This window comes from Eleutherodactylus coqui, chromosome 4 (genome assembly GCF_035609145.1).
Source record: "Eleutherodactylus coqui strain aEleCoq1 chromosome 4, aEleCoq1.hap1, whole genome shotgun sequence".
NCBI lineage: Eukaryota > Metazoa > Chordata > Amphibia > Anura > Eleutherodactylidae > Eleutherodactylus > Eleutherodactylus coqui.
The window spans coordinates 192,451,322-192,478,151 of record NC_089840.1 but is presented as its reverse complement, the minus strand read 5'-3'; the positions used below and the strand labels follow the sequence as shown (position 1 = coordinate 192,478,151).

General features: G+C 43.2%; 1 protein-coding gene across 4 annotated transcripts in view; it reads right to left on the bottom strand.

Annotated features, from left to right (window-relative positions):
• CHST3 (carbohydrate sulfotransferase 3) overlaps nt 1-19,704 on the bottom strand; it is a 114,640-nt gene extending 94,936 nt beyond the window's left edge. For 3 of the 4 annotated variants that reach the window (XM_066600485.1, XM_066600487.1, XM_066600489.1), the window contains exon 1: nt 19,452-19,704. The gene's annotated coding sequence lies outside the window, so the exon portion shown is untranslated. Of the gene's footprint in view, nt 1-11,349; nt 11,408-19,451 lie in introns of all 4 variants that reach the window. The other variant, XM_066600488.1, reaches the window with a different exon arrangement.
• Nucleotides 19,705-26,830: the final 7,126 nt, after the last annotated feature.

Here is a 26,830-nt window from a genome sequence, read left to right as displayed (position 1 = left end):
CAAAAAAAATCCCATCTCTCGTTCCATCATCTCTTCTTCTTTAAAATCAAGGAGTAAATAAATAAAGCAACCTCTATGTGTTGCAGGAGCTCATCCATGTTGCTCCTCTTCCTCCTCACTATCCTGTATCTGGCTTTAAAACCCCATTCTCACATGTAGATAATCAGTCAGATTTGAGCGGTAACAAGCTAGCACGCTAGAGTGTGAAGGAGCGGCATAAGATGAGCAATGGAACCACCTATTGGACAATTCGGTAGTCATTTACATACTGTGAATAGCTGATTGACCAGGGTCCTGCATGGTAGACCCCTGTTATCAGCCATTGGTGACATCCTATGGAGAACTGGTAAACCCCATTAAGTTGCTTTTCTACGTTTTACCACAATTTGCAGTATTGTCCTTGGGCTGTGACTAGTAATGCAGCTCAGTGTCGGTTGAAGAAGACCGAATACTGTTCTGCATAAAAATTACAACTTCCTCTTCAGCTGATCCTCCTTAGTCGCACACTCTAAAGCGCTGACCTCCTTTCCTCCTAACTTGCTATCCATTGCCTGCTGTCAAATCTGTTCTGGAGATGGTACAACGGCAGAAAAGGTAGTGGAGGAGGGGTTGAATCATGGTGCTCATTGAAGTCTATGAGAACGGAGAGGAGAGAAAGGAGGAGGATGAAAGAGAGACATTCACACACAGAGAGATGCCCTGAGGGATCTAATAGTGCTATTTATTCACAACTACACTGCTCAGTCTTGCTGTACACTGTCCTACATGATAATGTCTTTGTGAGTTACAGTTAGAGAGCAGAATGTGTGGTTGTTGTGCACATTCTATAGAAAACAACAGAGCAGGCAGGCTCCTCCAGCCAGTTCTAAGAAAATTAAGAATCAAATATTTAGCTTGCAGAGGGGGATAATGGGAAAACATGTAAGATACAAGTGATGTTATGGTCAGATATAGTGCGATTCCTCATGCATACATTGCAATTCATTCTGTAAAGTCATCTGAAAAGTTTGGTGCACTTAACAAGACTGAACAAGTTTATTTGTTTAATCATACCAAAAACTGCAGATCCACAGTGACAGTTCATTCAGACGTTGCTGTCAAAATCCGTTTTTTGGCACAATTTTGTGAAAACTGCTGCCAAAACTGCCATATGGTACTTTGTACATTTGATACACTTTAATATATCTTTTAAAACTTTTATAGTCCATTTAGTAAATGCGTTAATTGTACCAACTGAAGGCATCAGGATCTGCATCTAATTGATTTTCTGCATCAGTACTACCCTATGCATTAATAATTAATGAACTGATCTCAATCAAAGTGGGGGCTTCAGAGACTTCTAATTCATGTCACTCATGTCACATTCAAAAAGGCCATTGTGAATTTTTGATCTAAAATCTGCAGCTGGAAACCGTTGGCCAGAATCCGCTCACTGCAGGGATGCTCGCCATTTATTCAAGGCTCTTTGACATTTCACAATGCACTTTTTCCTTCCTTTGCAATGAATGGCATTAGTAAATAGGGGGAAATGGATTCAGCGGGAACTCTAGCTGTTTAAAAGAAGTCTTTATCCTCAGCAGATAGAAGCAGAGAAATAGAAAATCAGCTATTTAAATATTATTATATACTGCATAGAGAAAACTGCAAGTCATCAAAGGACTGAAATTGTAATGCCATAAAAATGACAATATAAATAGGGCTCAAATGACCAATCCATGTGCCATAGAAGATGGGGACCCATGCAGGGGGGCATTTATGTGGATTGGATGACACCACATACTGTATATGGGTAGTCACATCCAAATATACCGTTCTTTCATTGCATAAATTATACAACTGCACAAGACCTAATATGATTACTGTCAGGAAACGGATGAGGCCGGTAATAATCATACATAAACCACCAGGGGAAATGGAGGGAGCAGTAAATGTCTAGCTGTAATGAGAAGCAAAAGCTGCTGGCAACAATATACAAATGTGTGGCGGTATGTCCATGTGACTATATGGATTCTTAACCCCTTAGTGACGAGCCTCTTTGCTTTAAGGACCAGGTGATTTTCATCCTTGCATTGCAAGAGCCAGAACTAGTTGACATGGCTGTATGGAAAAAACCTCTCCTAAATTCAGCCATTGTTTTGGGGTTTGTTTTTATGGTGTTCACTATTTGGTTAAAATACCATGATAACTTTTTTATCTGATCAGCACAATTACGGTATTATTGTATCTTGTCACCACCAGGAAGCTACGGGTTCGGCAGGGCTTGGATGGAGGAACGCCCCTGTCACACCTCTAGCTCCCGATTGGTTGAATGCAGTAAAGCAGCAAGTTCCTAGCAGCAGCTGTAGATTGATTTTGTGCCTGTGCTGGAGGGTTAGGGATTAGTTTTCCTGTTAAGCTTACATTATTAGCTGTAAATGCAGAAGCCTTTACAACTATAAATGTAAGCCTAATAGGAAAACTAACCCTGACCCTCCAGCACAGGCACAAAATCAATCTACAAGCTGCAGCTGTCCCTGCGCTCCCTCAGTGGTCTGTGCGGCCACTTTTTTGCAGCCGTTGTGCCTGTGCCTCTGGCGCCGCTCCCAGGGTCGCTGCCGTCCTCCTGCCGTCTCCGAACGGCAGTGGCCGGTGTCCTTCGGCGCCTGTAGCTCTGCCTGCGCCGCCAATCGCTGCTGTCCTCCTGGAGGGATTACACACACCCCCAGCCAATCAGAAGCTGAGGGTGTTACTACATTCTTTGAAAACTCGTACCTTGTCGCCATCCCTAACTTCCGGTGGTGACAAGGTCCAATAATACACACTATTATTGCAATACCAAGTTTATAGAATTTTGTTTTACTATTTTTGCTCAATAAAAACACATTTAAAAAAAAAAACAACTGTATTTGCATCACCGCATTCTAAGATCAATAGCATTTTTTTCCTGGAAAAATACGCACTTGTGATGGAACCTATTAAAAATCAATGTGTTATATTTTCTACGTATTGTGCATACAAAAATTTCATGTTCAAATATGCCCATGTGAATCCGTCTTAAGGCTGTCAGCTGCGGTGGAGGATAGCAGAGTTTTTTCCAAATTGTTTTTAATGGGGAGATCTCACATTGCCTCGCATGCACCTAACACATGATGCGATGCTGCCGCCGGCCTCGTTGAAAACAATGGATGCTGCGATGAAAGATGACGCACAAGACAGAACATACTGCGATTTGTTTCTTGCATAGCATCACATCGTGGTGCCATGCAGGAAAATACCGCTTTTGTGTATGAACCCATTCAAAACAATAGGGTTCATATTTGTGCGTCTTTCTCGCCTGTGTGTGAAGCCGGACAGCCTAAGGGTGCTTTTAGAGCGGCTTCATAAGGTGGTTTTTGCGTGCGTAAATTTTACACATGCAATATGCAAAGAATAGAACCCATGGATGTCAATGAGTTTGTACACATTTCCCAATTGTGCACATGCATTTCTCACACACACACAAAAATATATATATATGCTCTATTTTTTTGTGCATTTGCGCAGCATAGAAGCCTATGGAAGGTGTGCAAATGTGTGCGCAATGTGTAATGGGATGCGCAATACGCTGCGCAATTCCGTGAAAGAAAGAACCCATTTGGAACTCATTCGGCTAAATATGGGGAATAATGTAATCCAATTGCCGTTGTACTGGATGTTTTGGAAATATGCCTCTACAATTAATCCAGTAGGCTCACAATTAACCTTGCTTACTAAAAAGAACAAAAGTGATTGTACAACTATTTCGCAATCACTTTTACACACTACGTGCTGACTGTAGACTATAAGGGTTGGTTTATGTAAGATATAGGGTATGTTTCCATGTAGTGGAAATGCTGCGGATCGTCCACCAATAAATTGTAATTAATGAGCTGTGTTTTACAGGTGATTGGTTAGACTAAATAAGAGAATAAAAATCATAAAACAAAATCCCATGTTTGTCATCGCTGCGTCCGTAAAAGTCCGATCTATCAAAGTAATGCATTATTTATCCCGCACGGTTAACGTCGTCCAAAAAAAAAATTAAGAACGCCAGAAATGCACTTTTTTGCTCATTCTGTCTCCAAGAAAAAATGCAATAAAAGTGATCAAAAAGTCGCATGCATTCCAAAATGATGCTAACGCAAACTACAGGACGTCCTGCAAGAAATGAGCTCTTGCACAACTATGGGGAGGGAAAAATTTAAAAAATGTATTGCGCACAGAAGATGGCGGCAGAAAATAATTAAAAAAATTAAAATATCTTGGAAAAAAAATAAAAGTAGCACAGAAAAAAAAAACACTACATAAGTTCGGTATCATAGTAATCGTACTGACCCATAGAATAAAGTTATCATGTCATTATTGTTGCAGTTTGTGCGCCGTAGAAACAAGACGCACTGAAAGATGGCAAATTTTATTTATTTTTTTTTCAGTTTATACCACTTAGAACTTTTAAAAAGTTTTTCAGTACATTATATGGTACTTTAAATAGCACCATTGAAAAATACAACTCGTCCCGCAAAAACCAACAAGACCTCATACAGCGACGTTGATAGATAAATAAAGGAGTTACAACTTTTTAAAACGAAAAAAAAAAAAAGCTTGGTCACTAAGGGGTTAAATAACTTGAAAATGAGACGTGCTGCTAGTATTCGGCTTTACCAGTGCAATCAGCAGGTTGTAATCTTACAGAAACATATCAATTACTTTGTTACGAAAATTAAAAAAAACATTTGTTGCACAGTGTTATCATTCATTCTAAGGCTGGGTTCACACAGGGCGGATTTGCCGCGGTTTTGCCGCGCGGAATTTCGCCGCGGCAAATCCGCCCGCGGCCGCTAATCTCGGGATTAGCCAGCCATGTGGACGAGATTTCTCAGAAATCTCGTCCACACGGGACGGCCAATCCGCTGCGGCAAGTCCGGCTAAAACCGCGGCTGCGGCCACCGCAGCCACGGTTTCAGGATATGCAGCATGTCCATTCTTTTTTTCATTCCGCTGCGGCTGCGCTCTCCTCTATGGGAGCGCCGGCCGCACCGAAACAGCGAGCGGCCGGGCCGCTTCAAAGCCACCGCAGCTTAAACCGCGGCGGTTCTCCCGGCGGAAGTCTCGCGGTTTTTGCTGCGGCCAAACCACGAGATTTCCGACGGGAATCCGCCCTGTGTGAACCCAGCCTTAGGGCTCTTTCACACAAGCATATTTTTCATCAGTATTTTGTGAGCCAAAACCAGGATTGGGTCCAAAATACGGAAGAAATGCAAATCTTTCCATTCTACTTTCTCTCTGTAAATTCTGCTCCTGGTTTTGGCTCACAAAATACTGATTAAAAAGAGCCCTTTATGCGAGCCAACAACAAACAATAAGCTTTTCACTCGTCAGTCATTTTATGCAGCATAAAATCATTGGTCGTTTTGTTCACTTATCATCAACAGCGAATGGAATGACTGAACAATTAGAATGAGCTAACGATGTATCTGCCGGAATAAACAGGCTGCCCGAGCGAACGATGATGTCACTCAATTAAACTATAAATCGGCTCGTCTAAAAGGACCATAATTTAAGAAGTTGGTTAGTTTGAACCAAAGAAGCAACCTCCATGTCCCATTCTTATTCCGCCAGTATATACAGTATACAGCACTTTCGCAAGAGCAGGAAATCTCCGTACGGCAATGACAAATGACCGCCAGAAACAGCTGATAAAAAGCTCTGCTTCGTATCCTTATAAGGGCGGACCGAGCACATGGACTTCTTTCTTGTGTAGTTCTTCAAACACTGCTTATCCTAGCGTGGAAATCATTCTTAGTAATTTATAAAAGTGCAATTTTACCATTTTTTTAAACTCAAAAATGGCAAAACATTATTAGTGCCCTCTATATAATAATACAGAGCTATACGTGATTTACATGACCCGTTGCATACAGCAACTGAGAACCCATCACTGAGTTTGGCCAGATTGACACGAGCATGTGTGTATTTGCATGCGCAACAGCATGTTTTTTACTGCATTTTTTGCACAAGCAAAAAAAAAAACATGCAGCGATGGTCTCAGCCATTGAAGTGATCAAGGGGTTCAAGGTGTGTTCTCTCCCTGCGCAAATTGACAGCAAAATAGAGCATGATCCTTTTTCTTTCGTGCAGAAGAATTCCGCACGCCAAATACATGTATTTTAACAAATTTTTCGTGCACAAATACGTTTTCGAGAACACAAAGCTTTACAATAAGGGCGATTTCAGATGAGTGTATTCCAAAATACGTACTCTCCTGCGCAACTTTTTTACTCAGTGCGAATTTGCACAGGCACCAATAGTTCACATGGGTGGGGGAAACACCCCGCCCTGTTTTAAATGGCTATTAAAGGAGTTCTATCATAAAAAAAAAAAAAAATTCTATACTTACCTATACCCCCCACCCGTGAGTTTACTTATCAGATCTTCACCTCCCTTATCTTCTCCTGTCTCCTGCAGTCCGGGAAGGGGGTCACTTCTCCTCGAGCTGGCTGATTCCTCTCTTTCCTGTGAGGTTACGTACATTGCCGGCATTTGTCTCCTTGCCAGCCAATGTACGTTACATCACAGTTCAAGACGGCATAACAAGATGGCTGGCTGTGAGCTGACCCGGGGCACTGGAGAAGATCAGCGAGGAGAAGATGTGGTAAGGAGACTGATAGGGAAGAAATAGATGAGAATAGAATTTTTTTTTATGGCAAAACCCCTTTAAGCAAAATGGTGCACATACCCATGTGTACATAGATGCACATTTGCGCACCTCCCATAGACCTCTATGGGCCTCTTTGGTACAGAAATGCGCACAATATAGTGCAGGACCTTTTTTTTCTGCGCCCATGAGAACTGCGCACACACACACACAAAAAGAAATGTATATCAAACCTTAGAAATCAATGGGTTCCATTCTCTGCGTTTTGCACTCAGAATTTTTCCACTAAAACACGCTGGTCTAAACAAGTCCTAAAGAACAGTATTAACATTCCGTCTCATGTAACAAGTTGGACGGCCAAACTGATTACTTTCCTTTTTCTCAACAATCTACCTAACAATTACAGCCAACGAACAAATTGGAAAACCATAATAAATCGCGAAGACTTCTACGATATGTTCCGCACCTTAGAGCGCGGATCCGGACACACCGTCAGCATTTATTATACACTTCAGAATACATCAACGCTCTCAGAAACACTGGGGAAAAGTCCTAATTTGTTAGGAACTGTCCAGGATTTCACGGACAGTTGAGCACCGCGATATTAGGTGTGTGAATATTTTGCTGTCGGGACAAAATAAAACCAGTACATTTATTTGGCGCATCATATATTGAATGTCAAAAATATAGAAGGTCAAATTTTGGATCCTACGATGCTAAATAAAAAGTGAAAGCCCTGCTGGAAAGTAGAGATAAGCAGATCAGATTCATTTCATCTAACAGTCTGATTTATACAACAGATTCTATTACTTTAAACCAGTAAAACCAGTGTGAAGCCTTATACCCGTCCCACCGTGGATACCCCTAATAGCTGTATATGAGAATACAAAAAAATCTGGTACGTTGGCACAACTTTCCAATGCCGTATGTGAATTAAAAGCCAGCAAAAGATACGAATTTCAGGGAAAAAGAGAGAACCCCTTTCTAGTCATACTGGGTGGTACAGGGGGTGGCCAAAAATCCCATGTAACTTAAGTAGAGGTAATAAAAAGCAGAGGTTAAAAGGGCAGCTCCCCTGCTTTTTTATGGTGTTTCCATATTTTTGTCCACCCCCTGTACATCACTATTGGTAGTGGAGAGGTATGTAACCCAAGTGCTGGTGACACCAGGAGTGGAAAGGACCGGGGCCATGACATCAGGAGAGAGAAAAGCTTCTCCCTCCTTGTGTCACAGCCCTTATTGCCTCACAACTTTTCATTGGAGGAGTTGTGCCAAAATACCAGTTTTTTTGATTCGCATATTTAGCCCGCCCACTTTTGGTGTGTCCACCTGGTTGGCAGCACCTCCACTACCTGTCTTCTATAACCCTCCTCTAAGCTGTTTGAGTCCTGGTCTTATGCCTAGGACTCTGGCTTTTGACACTTTTGAGTTTGTTCCACCCTCTTTCTTTCACCCTCGGCTTTCTCTAACAGCTGGATGACCTCAGCGATCTGCTCATTTAGCTGAGAAATACCAAGTTAGAGTACAAAGCCAGAACTACAGTGGATACTTCTGTTCTCAGGGCAGATAGTGAAGAAGAGGCTCACAAGAAACGTATTAAAGGAAACCTGTCACATAGAGCAAACTGGCGGATGAGCCGGGACAGAATTCTCTAAATTACAAGTTACTCTAAATCTTCTTGCCCAACACTATGTATTATTCGCTCAGCTCCTCCCATTCTATACCACGCTACAATATGACAAGTTCCCTTCAATGCTGTGGGCATAGGAATGGGACTCAAAGCTTCTTAGGATGATAATTTTTCCATTCGGATGAGCAGTGGTGTTTCATCCTGTGATGTGTGCCCCAAACAAACACCAAGTGTGATATAACTGAGTGGCCATCTCACGCAAGTGTATTGGCCTCGCAACTGTTGTTAGCGTTGAAAGGGGCTCAGAGATCCCGGTGGACAACCAAAGAAAGTAGGAACCAGCAGAAAAGTCTAAGGCCGCTCTCCCACCAGCCATGTTTCACTACGATTAGCACTGCGTCCCGAACACCACGCTAATCATGGTACAACGCTCCTATTGATTTCAATGGGGTCTCACAGACATGTACTCGAACGCGACGTTTCTAACGCCACAATTTTCGAGTGCTGTCTGTTCTATTCTTCTGCTTTTTTAACACATCTTGTCACCCATCACAATGATGGGGTGCGTTAAAAAGCGCTCTCAAATGCTGTACTATGTGTCCAAAAATGCTGCTCAAAATCGCAGTAAAATAACACCGTTTTGAGCGCCATTTATCTGAACACATGCGTGAGAGTGACCTTAGGCTGCTTTCACATCTGCGCTTGGGGGTTCCATTTTCCTGCTCCATTTGGGAGCAGGAAGTGGAATTCCCTGGCCAAAGGGATCAGTCTTATGACAGAACCAAATAGCGCTAAACGGACCCCCTATAACTAGAATAGGGGTCAGAAAAAGTGATGCACGCAGTCCTTTTTTCCTGCCACTTTGTGCCAGATCCACAATGAAACCTCTGGCAAGAAGGGCTCCTGCAGCCCCATGACACAACAGTGCTGTGAAGGGAGGGCTATACTGTGTGTATCCGCGCATTTTACTGTACTGTCCTGCGCTGCCAGACCCGTTCACATCAGCACGGTACACACCTGCGCCGAGATTGAACCAGCGCAGCCTAACTCTGCAATATCGTGTACTGAGTACACATTTGGGCACACCCATAGACTCCGATGATGTCTTGGGTGGGCAAATGCGCACAAAAATAGAAGATGTTGCGTATATTTTTGCTGGAGCGAAAAAGCAGTGCAAAAACGCAGAATGTGAGTGAACCCATTAAAACGCATTTCAATGGGTTCCATGGCTGCCATTTGATTTCAGACAAGCGATTTGGCACGCACATAAACGCGTATAAAATTGCTCCTCTGCAGAAACACTAAGATTAAAACTATTATATTTATTAATTTACATATGACTGGCAGAATATACATAGGACCACCTGCTACATAAACACTATTGATCATATGATGCACCTGAAACAAGTAGCAGTTGGTCATACGGTATGTTTATTCTGCCAGTCATATGCTTTATGCCAAGTAAACACTCATGAACTAGGAAAGGTCACATAGTTTTAAGCCCTCCCAAATGTTCTTAGTTTAAAGGGGTTGTCCTGCTATAAGCTACTAATTACTTATTAGGCTATGCCATCAAAAGCAGATTATCGAGGGTCCGCTGGTTGGGACACCCGCCGATCAGTTGTTTGTTGGGCTATTGTACTTAGGCATGGAGCTGATTCCTTACAGAAGCTGACAGCTTTATTTCCACTGGGGGGGCCGGTTTGGTATTGCATGCCAGATACGCATTGAAATGGACCCCCGACAATCTACTATTGATGGCCTATCAAAATGACAGGCCATCAATAGCTCTTAACTGCACAAGGGCGTATGTTGTATGTTATGGGTTGTACATAGAGTTTATATAATGTCCATAGACTTCTATAGGGTGGTCCCTGTATCTTCTATAATATGATGGGGAATACCTGCAGCTCTATAGGGTAGAATCACAAGGATTCTGTGCCTCCGTGATACATAAAAACTGTATACTGAGAGAGAGGCCGTACAGGAGGGAAAAAAACTGCAAAAAATGTTCTAAAGTAAATACATTATTTTATAGTTCTTTTTGTAACTTTTTTAAATACAAGATTTACAGTTTTAGATAATAATAATAAAGCTTCTTGTCATGTTACAAATAGAGCAGCAATGTTTGTCTGTATTCATTGAATATGTACCTATTACAAAGCTTATATTATACCGCACAGATGCAGAAGAGCTTGCAATTCAACAGCCAAAAAAAGCTTTTAACTCTACAGCTTTGACCAACCAAAGTGATTCCCCTATCTAGTCCTATACATTTCTGCTCCTCTCCGTAGTGCAGGTAAACATTTCCGCCTCAACTTCAGACGGATATATTTGCGTGCATTTTGTACATGCGATGCACAGAGAACAGAAATTGATGTCAATGGGTTGTTTCACAGGAGTGATTTTTTTGTGTGCCTTTTGGTTGAGTGCAAAAAATAGGACCTCCTCTGACTGTAAAGCCGGCGACGAGTGGGCCTAACGTCACGTATGGCAGCAATATTGTACTGCGCATGACAGCGTATCTCACGCACTCCGTCGTGTGCAGTCTGACTTGTCTCTTTTTGGTTTAAATTTCCCACTCTGTTTCTTTGCGATACGTTGCCCATACACATTGTAATTGATTGCGCGCCTATAGAGAACAATGGTCTCTCGTATGCGTTAAATATGGCAAAATAGAACATGCTGCGATCTTTTTTTCGTAATTCTTTACACACAATTGTAAGTAAAGCAGTGTAAGGCAATGTGTTTGATCGCCTGCGAATTACTGCACACAAAATACGTGGTAATCTTACGCTTGTGTGAGTCCAGCCTTTCTGCGTATTTGCAAAGCAAAGGTCTCCATAGAAGTCTATGGTAGGTGCGCAGATACGCAATTTCACAATATGCTGTGCAATCAGGGTGTCAGTGTCGCGCGCATATGAACTGGCACCGTGTGCGCAAAACAGTACAGTACTATGAACAGACACGCACGCAAATCAACCTCGGTCACTGCGCAAATACGTTGCGTTGAGGCATACGCTCCATCTGAACAAGCCCTTACTAATATATTAAGCTGCTTTCACACCTGCGTTAGGGTCAGTTCAGGGTTTCTGTCTTTCTGCTTCATTTTTGAAGGAGAGAAACTGAAATAAAATGGGGGAAAAAAACAAATTAGGTTTTATCTCCATTCAATGGGGTTTTAAAAAGCCCAGAAAGTAGACGGAAAGTCTTCCGCTTGCTTCCATTCCGTTATTTTTAAATTTAAAAAATAGACACCTGACAGAATGAAAGCAAACAGAAGCCTTTCTGTTTGCTTTTTGTTTGTTTTTTTTGTTTTTTTGGAAAACCCCACTAAAATCAATGAGGATAAAAATGAATCAGTTTTATTTCAGTTTCTCTTATCCAAAAAGGGGTTTATGGAGACAGAAACCCCGAACTGTCCCTAACGCAGGTGTGACAGCACCTCACTACAGTAAATACATCAGATCTGCTGATGCGCTCCTGGAACTCGTAAGCTTATTTGTTGATGTGATCAGAGACGTTTCTTAGCAACATATAGAAGATACAGAGAAATCAAACCGTCGACGCGGTAATAATCACTTCAGTCCCGCCATGGGAGAGACTGACAGGGACTTTGTAAATGTGAGCTGCTAATCACCAGGGGTATTACTGAGTCATCCGCCGACAGCCGCCTTGTGGAGGAGTTCTCACCGGCTTCTGAAGAAAAAACAAGAAAACTGACAATTGTTTCCGAGAAACTAATTCACTTTACTGTAGGACTAAGGCCTCGTTCAGACAGCGGTGCTGGACCCGTATTCAACCCCTTAAACCTTCAGGCTGCTTTCACTCGGCCGAGAAAATTGATTTGTGCGTTCTGAGACGCACATATCTCGCATGAATATGAGCCCTATTCTTTTGTATGGGGTCATACACAAGGGCGATTTTTTTTCCCGAATTGCGGTGTGGGGATAAAAGCGTGGCATGTCCTATCTTTGGGTGTTCCCTTAGAACGTCAAGCCCATTGTTGTCAGTGGGCCAGAAATCATCACACAGCGTGCGGGGTGCACGCAAGTGCCATGCGATGCGAGGTTTCCCATCGAAAACAATCGCTACTTCCCTGAAGTGATGCGAGGCGGTTTTGAACACAAAAACGCCTGACATCCATAGGGACCTCATACGTTGGCAAGCACGATATCGCACTCCCCCATGTGAAATTAGCCATAATGGACCGCCACAACTTTTTTTTATTTTTCCATCAACATAGTTGTGCAAGAGCTCGTTTTTTGTGGAACATCCTGTAGTCTATTGGTACCATTTTGGAGCACATATGATGTATTGATTGCTTTTTATTAAATTTTTTCTTGGAGACTGGGTGACCCAAAAAAAGCACAATTTTGGTGTTGTGTATCTTTTTCTTCTGGCAACATTCAGATTGCGGGGTAAGTAATGCATAATTTTGATAGACTTTTACGGATGCATCAGTACCAAATATTTTTTTCTTTATTTATTTTGGGTTTTTTTTCAAACTTTAATTTTTTTTTATAAAATAGGCAATCTGCGAGGGCAGACCTGGGGGCTTTCAGAAGGCATGGCAACTGAACGACACCCTGCGACACCCCATGATCTCATCGAACTCCAATAAGAGCATTTAAATGCTGTTAGAATTGACTGCAACATTTATGGGGTTAACAATCACGATCAGTAGAAGCTCTGATCACGACTGTTGGCGGCGGCTTCCAGCTGTGAGAAACAGCCAGGACTCACATTGTACTCCATACAAACTCGAACCTCCATGACGTAACTGTCCACCCAAAGCGTTAAGGGGTTAGCTGTCTATTTCCCAGATATAATGCCCCATCACCCCACCGCTGTTCTACTGACCCAAACCGACGGCATCATGTATGGTCACAGCCTATCATTAGAGTTCAATTATGCTCTAGTTTACAGTTTCTAATAACCAACAACCCAATGAAATGGTTGAAGTCATCATAACCCGATAGTGGTAGGGCAACAAAACCTATGTGAAAAGTAATGACTGGAGAGGATTGACTTCTACTTCATTTGTCACATGCAGATATATTGCTGATTTGCATTTAACCTCAAACTTGGGTGCATTAATCACAGATTAGTGTGAAAGTGCTAATTTGAATATTAGCTCTTACTACACAGTGTAATGTTGCACCTATGTGTTATACCGCCAAAGGACTCAATAGTCAAGTGTTATGGAGGGATGCTACATTTTAGTGAAAGCGATATATTTCTGGAGCTCTATGTAACCCTTCATGTGCTACAAAAGATTACAGGAGCAACAAGCAAACTTTTTTAGGACTCAAAGTATAATATCGCACTTGCTGTATCAAACAACATACCTGGTATTACCACTACACATCCTATGACACTAGGTTAGACATGGCTAAAATTACTAGCAGCTCTGCTATAACTAAGTATAACAAATTATAATCAGTTTGCCCCTAAAATCACATGGCACCTCACCCCTGGCCAACCGCTGTTGAAGGTTGGCCAACAGCTACTGTATTTCTGCCAACTTCTCAACAGACATGAACACTCATTTCGGCCAAAGGGTTATATGTTTTCCATGGGGAGAGTGGAGTAATCTGTAGCCAGACACCTCTGGCAGCAGCTTGTCAACAAGAAGAACAAGAGGATGTGTTGAACTTCAATGTATGCATTCCTTCTTTCCCTTGACATCATCTTTTGAGGAAAAGCAGGTAGCCCCCCATAAATACCCAACAGTCAGTTTATCCCACCGGAATCAGTGGGTTCAGACAACGATTGTCTAATGTGTACAGGGGTCTTTAATCATCACACTCACAGATGATCATACATATGAAATCTTACTCTACCAGAAGTAGACGCACTGATATTGCACCTACCAGTGCGGTACTAGTGCAATAATAGTGTGTCGACTTCCACTGGAGGAAGGGAGGACTTCACATGTGGGATTATTTGTGGGTCTGATCATTAAGACCAGCATTGAGCAGTGAAGTGTTCCCCATGCTCCTGCATCTCGGCTTTCACCTACAGCACCTTATAGTATCACCTATTGTCAGAGCCTATCTCTACATTCCGGTTATGCTCCAGTCACTAATAGCCAAAAACCCAACAAAGGGCTGAAGTGATCATAACCGGATAGCATATAACAAAGAGAAGTGTCTTAATAACATTCACTTCCACTTCATTTGTCTTCATTTGTCACATGCAAATGCACTGCTGATTTACATTTAACCTCAAAGTTGAAGGCATTAATCACAGCTTAGTGCGAAAGCGATAATGAACATTAACATGCACTGCATAGTGTAATGTCGCACTTATGTGTTACACCACCAAAGGAGGCAATTGCACACTCCTGCTTCTCTGCTTCCACTTGCTCTGGTGGAGGGTAACACATGTGCTTCATTACTTGTCAGTCTGGGTAGTCCATTCAAAAAAATGCTGATCATCATTATACATAACTAACTATTCTAGTGCTAGCAATAAATGGACTGTTCAGATGCACACTGGACCAAAGCATGTAAAAATTCTGTAAAACGAGTCTTGACGATGGCTATATACATTAGATGTGGGCTGAACCAGTCAGTTTCTCCAGGACTGGCCATAGAACCTACCAGGGTAGCTGCAACACCAGAAGAGCATTATTTCTGATGAGGGTATTAAAGGGGAGCATTATTACTCCTGTGGCCACTAAGATGGGGTGCTGTTACTATTAGACTCGCTTTTTGGTAGGGGTACCCCAAAGTAAATATTTTTTCCCAGGGGTGCTCTGAGGCTGAAAATGTTGAGAAGCATTTTAGATATTGATGGTTAATGTTAGGCCAGGGCTCCCACGATTGCGTTGGTATAGCGAATTCCATACATGGATTTTGCATGCAGAATATGCTGTACCAATCTCCCATAGGCAGTCATGTGGCCGTTTACACATATTGGACAAAATACGCGCATATGAAAAATTGCAGTATCTTGGCGCGCATTATGTGCGCACAGACGCCAAGAAAGTACATGGCGATGGGCGGCCCGTGACAACTACACAATGTCGTTGCGTACTTGCTGCGAGCCATGCCTCCCACAGCAAAGAATTACAGCCGCCTTACATAGATACTGCAGACAATAGATGATTTACACCCTATTTACTTACAAGTTGTTTGAAGTGACAATACGAGTCTTTCCCACAAAAAGTAATTAGCGCATACGATTATTTTCTGCATGAATATATATTTCTTGTTATTCTCGTATCTTCCGGCCTTTGTGTTTGATGGCTTTATATTTTCGAGAAGTGAAGCAATTGAACACATGCTGTGCCATAGTTACACGTTTCCTGTGGTTATAAACAGCAGTTTTGGGTTTTGCTAGATGAACTTCTGCTGTATGTGAATCTTCCAGACACATGGATATACTCACAGAGGAACAGAAAGCCATCCACTTCTCATTGCCTGGGACTTTGAAGTCTCTTTTTGCTTTCGGCATGTTTTAAGTGAACGTTTATAGTAAGCGGAGGTCTTTAATGCTCAGCAAACATCTCCTGAGCTCCGTTCAAGCCCAGACTGCTCTGAGGTACATCGACTCCAAACTCCACTGTGGGGAGTCAATTATGGCTTCAGATATACGATTCTCATCCCTGACCCGAGTGCTCCAGACGTCCTAAAATACCATTTTATATGACAAATATAGTCATTTAAGGAATAGAGTAGTAGAATACAACGTAGCAGATCCCCAGTGAGCTAACAGGACAGGGCAAAAAGACATCTCACACAAAGGTAATTTTTTGAATTGTCTCTTCTATCAAGTTGTCAGTGACTTCAAGGCATTTCTTAATTTTACCTATCTTTAGAAGAGACGGGTAACAAGCAATATAGCTGCTGTTGTTGCTGTCATAGACTAAATTGCTTCGTTATGTGGAGGTGCTGTTTATTCCTCAGGAGATGTGAACAAAGTCTTAACATGTTCGATTACCAGAAAGCAACGAAGAAAAGTCAAAAAATGAGACTACCTAAAATAACATTACCAAGAAGGTACCTACACCTGGTGACATCTGTCGCTACTCTCCATGAAAAGCTAATGTTTTACTAACTTTCGGCTCAGTTCTAATAGGATTTTATACTTTAAAAAAAAAAAAATCCTACAAAAATAGTCACAGTTTTTATGCCATTTTTTGGGTGTTTTCTAAATGTTGTTTTTTTTTGATAAGTTCTGTTGATAGGTCTACGGAGAAAAACATTCACTGGTCCGAAAAAGACCAATAAAATGTCCTAAACTAAAACGTGTGCAGTCATTCTCATAACTTCTTAGCGGCCTTTCACGCAGGAATTCCGCAGCGAAATCCACAGCTACAGAATTCCACACCAAAATCTGCAGGCCTAACTGCGGATTTTGGTGTGGAATTTACTGCGGCTTGCTGGGCATGGTGCGGCCTATTCTGTTCCGTCTGAAAAGAACCTTACAGACTTTCAGGAAGCCTATTAGTCCCCACCAAAAAAAATAAAAACACCAGATAATATGCTTAGAAGGGGCTATTTGGGGACATAGTAGTCTATAAAACCTCGCTCATGCTGCAGTACTAATGTAACAGAATACATACTCACCCTTCCACGTTCCCCGCCACTGTCATATTGCCGATCCCTGCTGGTCTTCACTACCGGGTGCAGGGAGCTGGTGATGGTGTCCCTAACAAAATGGCCATGTGACCGCTGCAGACGATCACCGACTCACTTGAACCGGTGAATTGCTGCAATGCTCATGTGACCCCTTGTTGGGTCGTCATCACTCCCCTCCCAGAAGTGAAGCTCAGCAGGGACCGGGGGAGTGCGGAAGGGCGCATATGTAATCTGTTATTTTAATACTGCAGGCTGAGCAAAGTTTTACAGAATATTATGTCCCCGGATAACCCCTTTAAAAAAGACAACGCTAAACGCTGCGCGCAATTTTATAATAGCACATTATGCCCCTGTTACTACTCCTGCGGGCAATGCAGGTTTATAGGCTGAAGATCTCTCCTCCTCACACATCCTTCAGGGGGTTTATGTATTTTCACTTGGAATATTTCACTTATCCAGCTCCTCATTGTTATAAATCTTTGTATTCTATGGCGGTTTCACACGGACGTATTTGCTCGCGCAATACACAGAGAACAGAACCCATTGATATCAATAGGTTCATTCTCATTTCCCTTTTTGCATGTGCAGAAAAATAGAAGCTGCTTTATATGGTGCCCATTTGCAGACGAAAGGGCCCCATAGACGTCTATGGGGAATGCGCAACATACAGCAAAGGGAATATAACACATTATGCTAAACAGCCTTTTAAATCATGGTGGGGAATATCCTACACACATGTGAACCTGTATGGCGTGCACAAAAAAGAAAACTGCACCGATACATGCGCAACAGCATCTTATTCACGAAACAAATGCATTGCACTGAGGTGCGTGCAAAAATGCAAACGCCCATATGGAGAAGTTATAGCTTTGTAAGGCAATATTCGCAGATCCCTTGCAGACATTTCTGTGACTGCCCCATTCATGGCAGTGAGCTTTCCATGCACATTCAGATGTATGGGACTGATTTTCCGTCACACAGAAGGTCCCTATTCTCACATCAGTCTCAGATTTCCTTGCTCGGTGAAGTGTGAATGGCGGCTGCCAGTAACGGATCACATGAACCGGGCGGATCACAAGATGCCAAATATAAGCCTTTTATGAGAAGCTGTCAAAGTCGCAGGCAGGAATAGTAAAACTATGAATTGAGGTAATGTCTGTCCATATTATCCTTTCACAAGTACTATAAAACATCTAATGAACTGGAATGTACTAATCTGCTGCCGAAATCCACGGCTAGTAGGCTCAACGCATATCACAATGCGTAATTGTTAATGGCACATGATAGAGTCGCGTATACGTCACCACCGCATGATACAACTCATGGAATAATTCACAAAAATCTTGGAATATTCGCCGTGTTTTGTGCGTGCGGAAAAAAGTCAGACCTGCTCTATTTTCCTTCGTTTTGCGCAGCTAAGATCCCATAGAAGTCCGTGGCAGGTGCGCAAATATGCAAGGGGAAGGGTGAAACACTGCGCCAAAAGCAAGGAAAAGAACACATCTGGATCTCATTGGCATAATTAGCCAATAGTACAGTACTATGCGCAGACGTGTGCGCAAATCTAACTCATCCAGCCTCGTTTATGCGCAAATATGCTGAACTGTGGCAAGCTTTTCTGTACATGTAATCATGTGAAGCTGTCATAAGAGTGTATTCACACAGGCGAGCGAGATATCAGTCCGAGAAACTCAGACTGACATCACTCTTGTAAAATTGGGATTCTGGATGTGACTTTTCTTTTCTGCTTAAAAAAACGTATCGCCTCCTATCTATTGTACTTGCAATTTTCACGCAAGTGCTTTCAACAGTTTTGAATGGTAAAAATTGCATTACACTGGCATGCAAATCACATGGCACACGATTGCAAGTGAATTTTTTTTGTGGGAAGTAATCGTCGATTCCTTACGAGGAATTAACCGTGAATAGGGCATGCAGTGACATTTCACTCTCGCAGCATCGCTGCAAGTAAGGGGGGAAAAAAAAATCGCTCATATGAATAAACGCATTGAAATTAACACACAGGAGTTCCATCCATGTCGCTAACGGACAGAACTCACACAGGAAACTCGCCATGAATGCATCTAAAGCTGCTTTCAGAGGAGCATATTTTTGTCCCTTATGAAGTCCGTAATACGTACCTATCTAAATCTATAGAGCGAATCACAGTTTCAAAAACACAGCGCGTTCTATTTTTTGCGTATTTGCCTCCGTATTTGTATTCTTTTCTACCGATCACTATTTGCCCAATAGAAAATGATAAAAATACGGAAACAAATTTGGATAAAAAATTGATGACCTACGATGCAACGTCTAGAAGCCCATTGGCTTACGGACGTGTTCTACGCTGACTGGCCTGATAGTAAGGTGAAATCAATGAAGTGATGTCGTCTTCTAGATAGATGGATGCCAAGTCTACGCTGATGATGTGTAACTTGGCTCGCTGCTCCTACACTACCGCAGTTTCTAATAAGCTTCCAGGATATTCTAATGATGGAACTATGAAGCAGGAGGAAGATTCAGAGGTTCCCAGATCGCCCCCTTCCTGCACATTCCTAGAAGGAAAGAGTGTACTTACTATGAGGAGGCGCAGCAGCCTGTCTCCTGCCACTTCCACGGCTTCTTCTAGAACTCAGGATAATCCAAAGCGGTTGACAGCGTGCCTTGGGGTGCTTGCCAGTCAACGGCAGGGTAGCCCCATCTGAGCAGCTTGATCCTTACCCAGCCCTACTTTAGTGGAGTGTACAAGGGTTTCCTAGGAGCATCAGGTACTTGGAAGTCTTCCTTCTAACTGCTCCGCTCTACACAACCCCTATGGATGAAGTTCAGAGCTAAGTGAGAAGTTGGTTAGAAGGTCCTGAGTGGAGTGCATCATTCTCAGTGTGCCTTCAGGAGGAGCCTGGTTAGGATCTCCCACCCCTCTTACCACCCTCTGTGTCCCCTCATGTCTCCCTCTCCTCCCTGAAGCCATCATTTACTTCTTCTCCACACCCCTCCTCCATAGAGGCAGCAGCAGCATCACCACCTCCTCCTCCTCCTTCTCCTCGCTCTCCCCTTCCTTCTAAGGAACAACGACCTCTCTGTTAGCTTTGTCTCAGAGCAGCACCAAGTGTGCGCCGGGCGACTATTTGGCACTTTTTCTCCAGAAGTCATTCCTTTTGGTCACTCGCTGCTTTTGCGCCTAACGAGAAATCATTCAGCGCAGCCACAATTTGCTTGGGCGGTCAGTTTAAACACAACGATAAATCATTCATTGATTTTTTTTTTTACAGGATAGTTCAGTTCTCCGTACCGGTGAATGAAAAGAACTGAATGAGCGCTGTTTGAATCAGACGATTAGCGAACGAGTCAACGCTGATTTTCATGCTTGCATGAAATGAACGATAAGCGAATGAATTATCATTCATCATTGGCCGCGTTTGCACTGAACGATTATCATTGAAATTGGAATGATCTACGTAAAAGCACCTTCAATCACCGCGCTTTTCCAGTGTCTGATTATTTACGGCTGTCCCCACAGTCTTGTTAAAGTAAGGGCTGCCTGCAATAAATGGCATTCATGCGTTACTACATAGCTTCCTGCAGTCTCACATCTGCCTTGTGATTGACTTGTCAAGCACTTCCAAGTTGTGGCAACCTTTGCTTTATTGCTGTAAAGTTTGGCTAGCAGAACGCGCCCGTCCTCTGGCCGCCGCTCCGCCTTCCGCCGCCTGCCGTATAACATGTTCTATTTCTGCTCTTTTTGCAGATTTTCCTGGATGAAAAAGTCCAATAAAAGTCATATATGTGAAAATGTGATCTCACAGTGATAACACCTCGTCACTGACAGCTGACCGGGCTCTCTCAAACGAGCGCTTTTTAACGCATATTCCACGTGCAGGTTTTGCGCATGTAATACACACTTTACATTACTTTCAATTGTGCCATTCGGGGTTCCTGCCGACGAGCGCAGGCGTACATATGCCAGCGATGGCGTGACGTAATAGTGCTGTGAGGGTTCCTGCTGATGTGCGTAGGTGGAGATACGCTCCTGAGAGCATGATGTGATTGCGCTGTGAAGGACTGTTCACATTGGCATGGGACACACCCCTGCCGTGATTTGAATGGCTGCGCAACCTAATTAATTCGGATGTTATTGATTAACACCGCAAAATTGTGCAGTCCAGTGCACAATTTAGTGCGGACGGGGTGTGATTTGGAAATTCACATAGAGTCCTATGGTGCCTTGGGTGCGCAAATGTGCACAAATATGTTGCATAAATTTTCGTGCACATGAAATTTGAGAGCAAAAATGCAGAATGGGATGAACCCCATTCTCTGCAGTTTGCGCAAGCAATTTTGCGCACGTGAGAACATGCACAAAATCACCCATCTGCAAAAATCCTCACGCAAAAAAGATCTTGACATACATACACAAATATGTAATGTATTGCATACTGCTGCCATGCGGGAGATCTGCTCATATGAGAGAGCCTTAGGTGATATCGAGCCGAGAAACTCTCGCCAATCTGCATTTTTCACATCAACGCAAAGTGTTTTTCATCCTCTCGTGCGTGTTTCCCGTGTGTCAGAGGATCACAAGTGTTTCCTGTTGACTTCAATGGAAAACATCACACTCGCATGCACATCGCACAGCCTGCCATGTCTTTTAAGGCCCCATTGAAAACAATGGGCAAGGCGTTCAGTGGAAATGCTGTGGGCTCCTTCAGAGAAGCGTAAGCACAGAAACACACGCGATAGCACGACTTTTTAGACCATGAAGGTCACGCTATCGTGCATGTATCTATACTTATTACTGTACTTTCTGCGCTGCCGGGGACTGTTCACATTGGCGCAGGACACACCCATTGAAAACAATGGGTTCTTCTGTCTGCGCAATGATGCGCTTGTGTGAGTAAGCCCTAAAAGCTAGAACATGCTGCGATCGCTAGTGTGAATGCATCCATTCAAAACAATGGATTTCATATTTGTGCGAGTTTTGTGCGCATAGTATTACACAAAACACACGCAAGAATATTGCTCCTGTGAATGAGCCCTAAACCAGAAAACCCTAAGGGAGCTTTCACGTGGGACAGAATAATCCACAACAGCGTGGCAGAATATGCTATGCCAGGTATGCCATGCCAAAATCCTGACGACTAAGGGCGAGCACCCACTGGCGTTTTTTTACCTGCGTTTTGCGTTTTGCGTTTTTCCTGCACAGGCATAGAGATAACATGTGTTCCTGTCCACTGGCGTTTTTTTTGCGTTGCGTTTGCGTTTTTAACATAGGAGCTGTCAGTTGCATATGTGTCCTTATTTTTCTCCATGGAAATTAATAGAAAAGCCGCGAAAACGCCGCGAAAACGCCGCGAAAAACGCCGCGGAAAACGGGCGGAAAAACGCGGGAAACGCGGCGAAACCAGTGGGTGCTCGCCCTAACTGCGGATTTTGGTGCAGAATTGCTGCCAGAATTCTGCCATTTTCAATTCTGCATCAAAATTCGCACGTTAGCAGTGTTCTTCAGGAGGGCAGATTCCACAATCCTGTTGCAGCATATTTCATCCCGTGTGAAAGGTTGCTTAGGCTGCCTTCATTGGCGGTAAAATCATGATGCGAGATATGCAGAATTATGAAACCAATGCTTTTTAATGACTTCATTCCCATCTCGATATTACGAGATCTGAAAGTCGCTGCCTGCCCTATCTTTCTGCGCTTTGCTTGTTTCCCTATTGAACCTCCGTTTTATTGCATCGCGACCATCGAAATTACCAGTACTCAACATTTGGCCATTGCCTCAGGCTTCCTTCACTAATTGGGGCATATTTATTACTGTTGTAGTAAATTCTGGAAAAAAAGTGCGCCTAAAATGCAGTTGGAGATTAAGGCCCAAGACACAAGTGTATTTGCATTGCGGAACCCACAGCAGGCGTTGTGCTGAAAATGAATAAAAGTGGCTATTTGCAGCCCACCATCTTGTCTTAGTAGCCATTAATATTAATTATGATTGTATCATTTTATTTTCTATGAGTGCATCATAGTATGGACTATGAACATCTCTGTAAAAGACCTGTTGAGCCTAGTTAATCCAGAGCTAACATCACCATTGTCTGAAGCAAGGTCTTGTTTGACCAGACTTTATTACACTCTAAATGTGGCCACCTTGGATGTGTGATAACTTCAGAGAAACAAACCATTGTTCTTTACAAAGATGAAGCTTAGGACATAGTAGAGATGACCAAGCTACTTTAGGGTTCCTTCACACGAGATGTTTTGTAGATATGCCTGCGACACGCGAGTTTTTGCAGCCCATGTTTCCCTATGGAGCCTTCCTCTTTGTTGCATCGCATCACACGAAAATGCGGTTTGCATGCGATGCGATGTAACTTTGACAGTAGCAAATGCTACTGTCAAAGCTATAATCTAAGCCCTAAAAAAAAAACACACACACATACATCACCTCTCCCGCGCTGTCAGCTCAGCCACATCTTCTCCCCAGGTCCCGGCACTGATCTTCTTCTCTTTTGGTCGGGGATTCAAAAATCCCTGCCTCCTGGAAGCGCTGGCTGTGATTGGCTGACACTTAGCCAATCACAGCAAGTGCTCGATGAATGACAGTGATTGAACAAATCACAGCCATTCTTTGAGCACTGGCTGTGATTGACTAAGTGTCAGCCAATCACAGCCAGCGCTTCCAGCAGCCGGGGATTTTTCAATCCCTGGCCAGAAGATGTAGAAGAAGATCAGTGCTTGGACCTGGGGAGAGGATGCGGTGGCGCCCCAGACAGTGCGGAAGAGGTGATGTATACTTTTTTTCCCCCTCTCCTTTAGTTACAGCTAGAGATGAGCGAGCATACTCGCTAAGGACAATTACTCGATCAAGCATTGTCCTTAGCAAGTACCTGCCCGCTCGGAAGAAAAGGTTCGGCTGCCGGCGTGGGCGAGTTGCGGCAGTGAGCAGGGGGGAGCGAGAGAGGGAGAGAGAGATCTCCCCTCCGTTCCTCCCCGCTCTCCCCCGCCGCTCCCCGCCCCCCGCAGGCAGCCGAACCTTTTCTTCCGAGCGGGCAGGTACTTGCTAAGGACAATGCTCAATCGAGTAATTGTCCTTAGTGAGTATGCTTGCTCATCTCTAGTTACAGTTTATTTTCGGAGTAGGGCTTATATTTCAAGCCCGCCCAAAAATCCTTGCACGTGATGCTACAAAGTAGCGTCACATGCGACTTTGTAGCACTACAAAATCGCAGCATCGCCCGTGTGAAGGAGGCTTTATAGTGTATAAAAGATTGGAGTAGATGCATGGAGGACAGGAACCGTGGACCCATTAGTAGGGGATGCTCTCTCATGGTGTAGTTTCCCAGGGGCTCTCTGTTTTCCACTGCTCGTTTCTCCAGTGGACGTCCAGACAGATGAGGTTAAGGAAGGCTCCTACAGATGGGATTGGTTTTCTGTCTTTCACTGCTTCTTCCTGCAGTTGATGTTCCAAGACAGATGATGTGTTTGTGATGTGAGTATATTCCTAGGTCAGGTGAATATGATTCATGTATAACTCTTGGTGATATCAGTACTTAACCATTGCATAAGAAATATTGTAAAAGTGTATGCCATATCACCCATTTCATGTAACTTAGTTCAATTATCACTTATCTTATACAATTTTATTCAATTATTATCTTGTTAATAAAATTGAGTTGCATCAACCCATCTGTCCTTCTCTAAAGCCGTATCCGAACTTGTTGCCCTTCAACTTGGCAAAACAAGATTCCGCAGCAAATACTGCCCATAAATATGCTATTAAAAATCGCTTTTCTATGTCCATGAGCAGAAATCAATTGCGATTTTCCGCTTGCGGAGAGAAAAATCACAGCATGTTCTATTTCAGCGCGGATTCCGCACAGATGTCTCTCATTGAAGTCAATGGAAGCTGTCCGACTCGCGGCCAGTCCACACTGACACTGCGGACGGGCCACGGAATCCACACCATCGCCTAGCGACGGTGTCACATGATCTGTACTATGCATTTGTCAGCCGGCCTGGCCTGCACATACGCAATACAGATTATAAAGAATCCGGACAGGTACGCAGGGGTCACCGGCCGGGCACAGGGCCGGCTTGCTGAATCCGACCCGGCCATGTGCATTCACCCTAAGTGGGTAAAGTTATTAAATTAAAGAATAACGACTCTTTGAAAAGTTGCCAAATTTGTTGCCATCTCACTCCAGTAACTGGTAGTCACACAAAGTGACTCCACATCTCCAGACATATTTAAAGAAGCAACAAATGTATCAGCAGCATGCAACATTTGATACATTTGTCACTTTTTAAACAGGGGGATGAAATCAAAAATTCCCCTGATAATGAATTAGTTTATTGTAATCCCCTGATAATAAACGTGGTTTATCCATCAACCTACCTAGACCACTCGATGCTACACAGCACAATTCAAGTAAATGCCGGTGCAATGGGCAACAAAAACTACTGAAATGGCGCACTGTCCCAAAGAGTAACCAGCAGTAAAAAGGTGTTTCGGGCATAAAGTCCCTTCTTCCATTTAGCTGGTACAGTGGAGGTACAAGATGAGGCTTGGCTGTATCTGTCATGGTCAGCGGTAAGGGCACGTGTGTCGTCCATCCATGTAGAGAAACGGTATCTCACTAAACTGAAGGGCTTTTATGCCCTGAAACACATTTTAACTTCTGGTTATTTAAAAAAAAAAGTTGTATACAGCTCCTTCTTGTGTTCAAGTGACTTCTGGAAGGTTACGCTGTGTAACTTGTTTTGCACCTATATCCTCTCATGCCCACTCGAGGTTGGCAGCACCTCCATACCACCTCACACTTCTTGCTTCACACAACATTTTAGAACCTATCACCATTACGGGTTTGCTCCACCCATCTTTTTTTCTGCACCTAATTCAAGTGAATGGGGCTTTCTTGTAGTTCCCTACACAGTAGATGGCGGGGATTGCAATATGTAAGTCACTGGTAATATGGTCTGCCAATAACGCAAGGATAGTTTGCAACCAACTAACGTTTTACTGTAGGGTGCTATAATTAAAGAGGAGCTATCTTGTCCTTAGATCAGAGGGGCTTTGCAGCCAGAGCTCCGCTGACTCTAGTGCAGCTTGCCTTTTGTGGCAACTCTCCACCACTTTCCCTCATTGACCTACATTAAGACCCATTTAGACAACAATTATTGCTCAAAATTCGCTCAAAAGCCATCTTTTGAGTTATATCGTTGGGTGTAAATGTGCCCATATTTCACTTTTCTGCCAAACAATGTATTTCAGTCCAGCAAGAAGTCCGTCATTCAGCACGCTGTTTTCTGCCCGGGAAGAGCTGATTATGAGCATTGTGGAGCAAGGCCTGGAATTGGGGGACATCTTACAATCAGAACCCCCAAAAGGGGCTGTCTGGATGCTATACAAGCTTTTTAAACATACAGTAGATCCAAATTTGTGAAAACAATAAAGGTAGTGATACACATCCCTTGTGATCCAGCGCTGCAGCCCCACAGTCCTCCCACCTGACAACTGCAACCAGTAAGAGGAGGCAGCGGTCAGGTCTTTATCTCCTAGCATGATGGCACCCAGCATCTAAGGTTTGATGCCAGGAGAATGGCACCTGACCTCTGTGGCCTCTGATTGGCTGAAGTTATTATTTAGTAGTACTGCTGCTTTTAATAGTTTCACATATTTGGAAGGGTTTAAAAAGCAAAATATATATAACATCCGGACAACCCCTTTAAGATTATACCTTATCATTCAAAACAGTCCATCTAGTCCATCCGGATGTAGATGCCATTTTTATCTGGGAGGCCTATCCATGGGTTGCCTTATGAATGAAAGTCCCCTGATGATCCCATAGCTATTCAGGATTGGAGAAATGTGTTGGATGTGAAAATGCAAGCACTCTGTATAGGGTCTATCAAGTTTGTAACAGGTGAAAGCTGCCAAGAGCCTTCCTTTTTGTAATGATACCC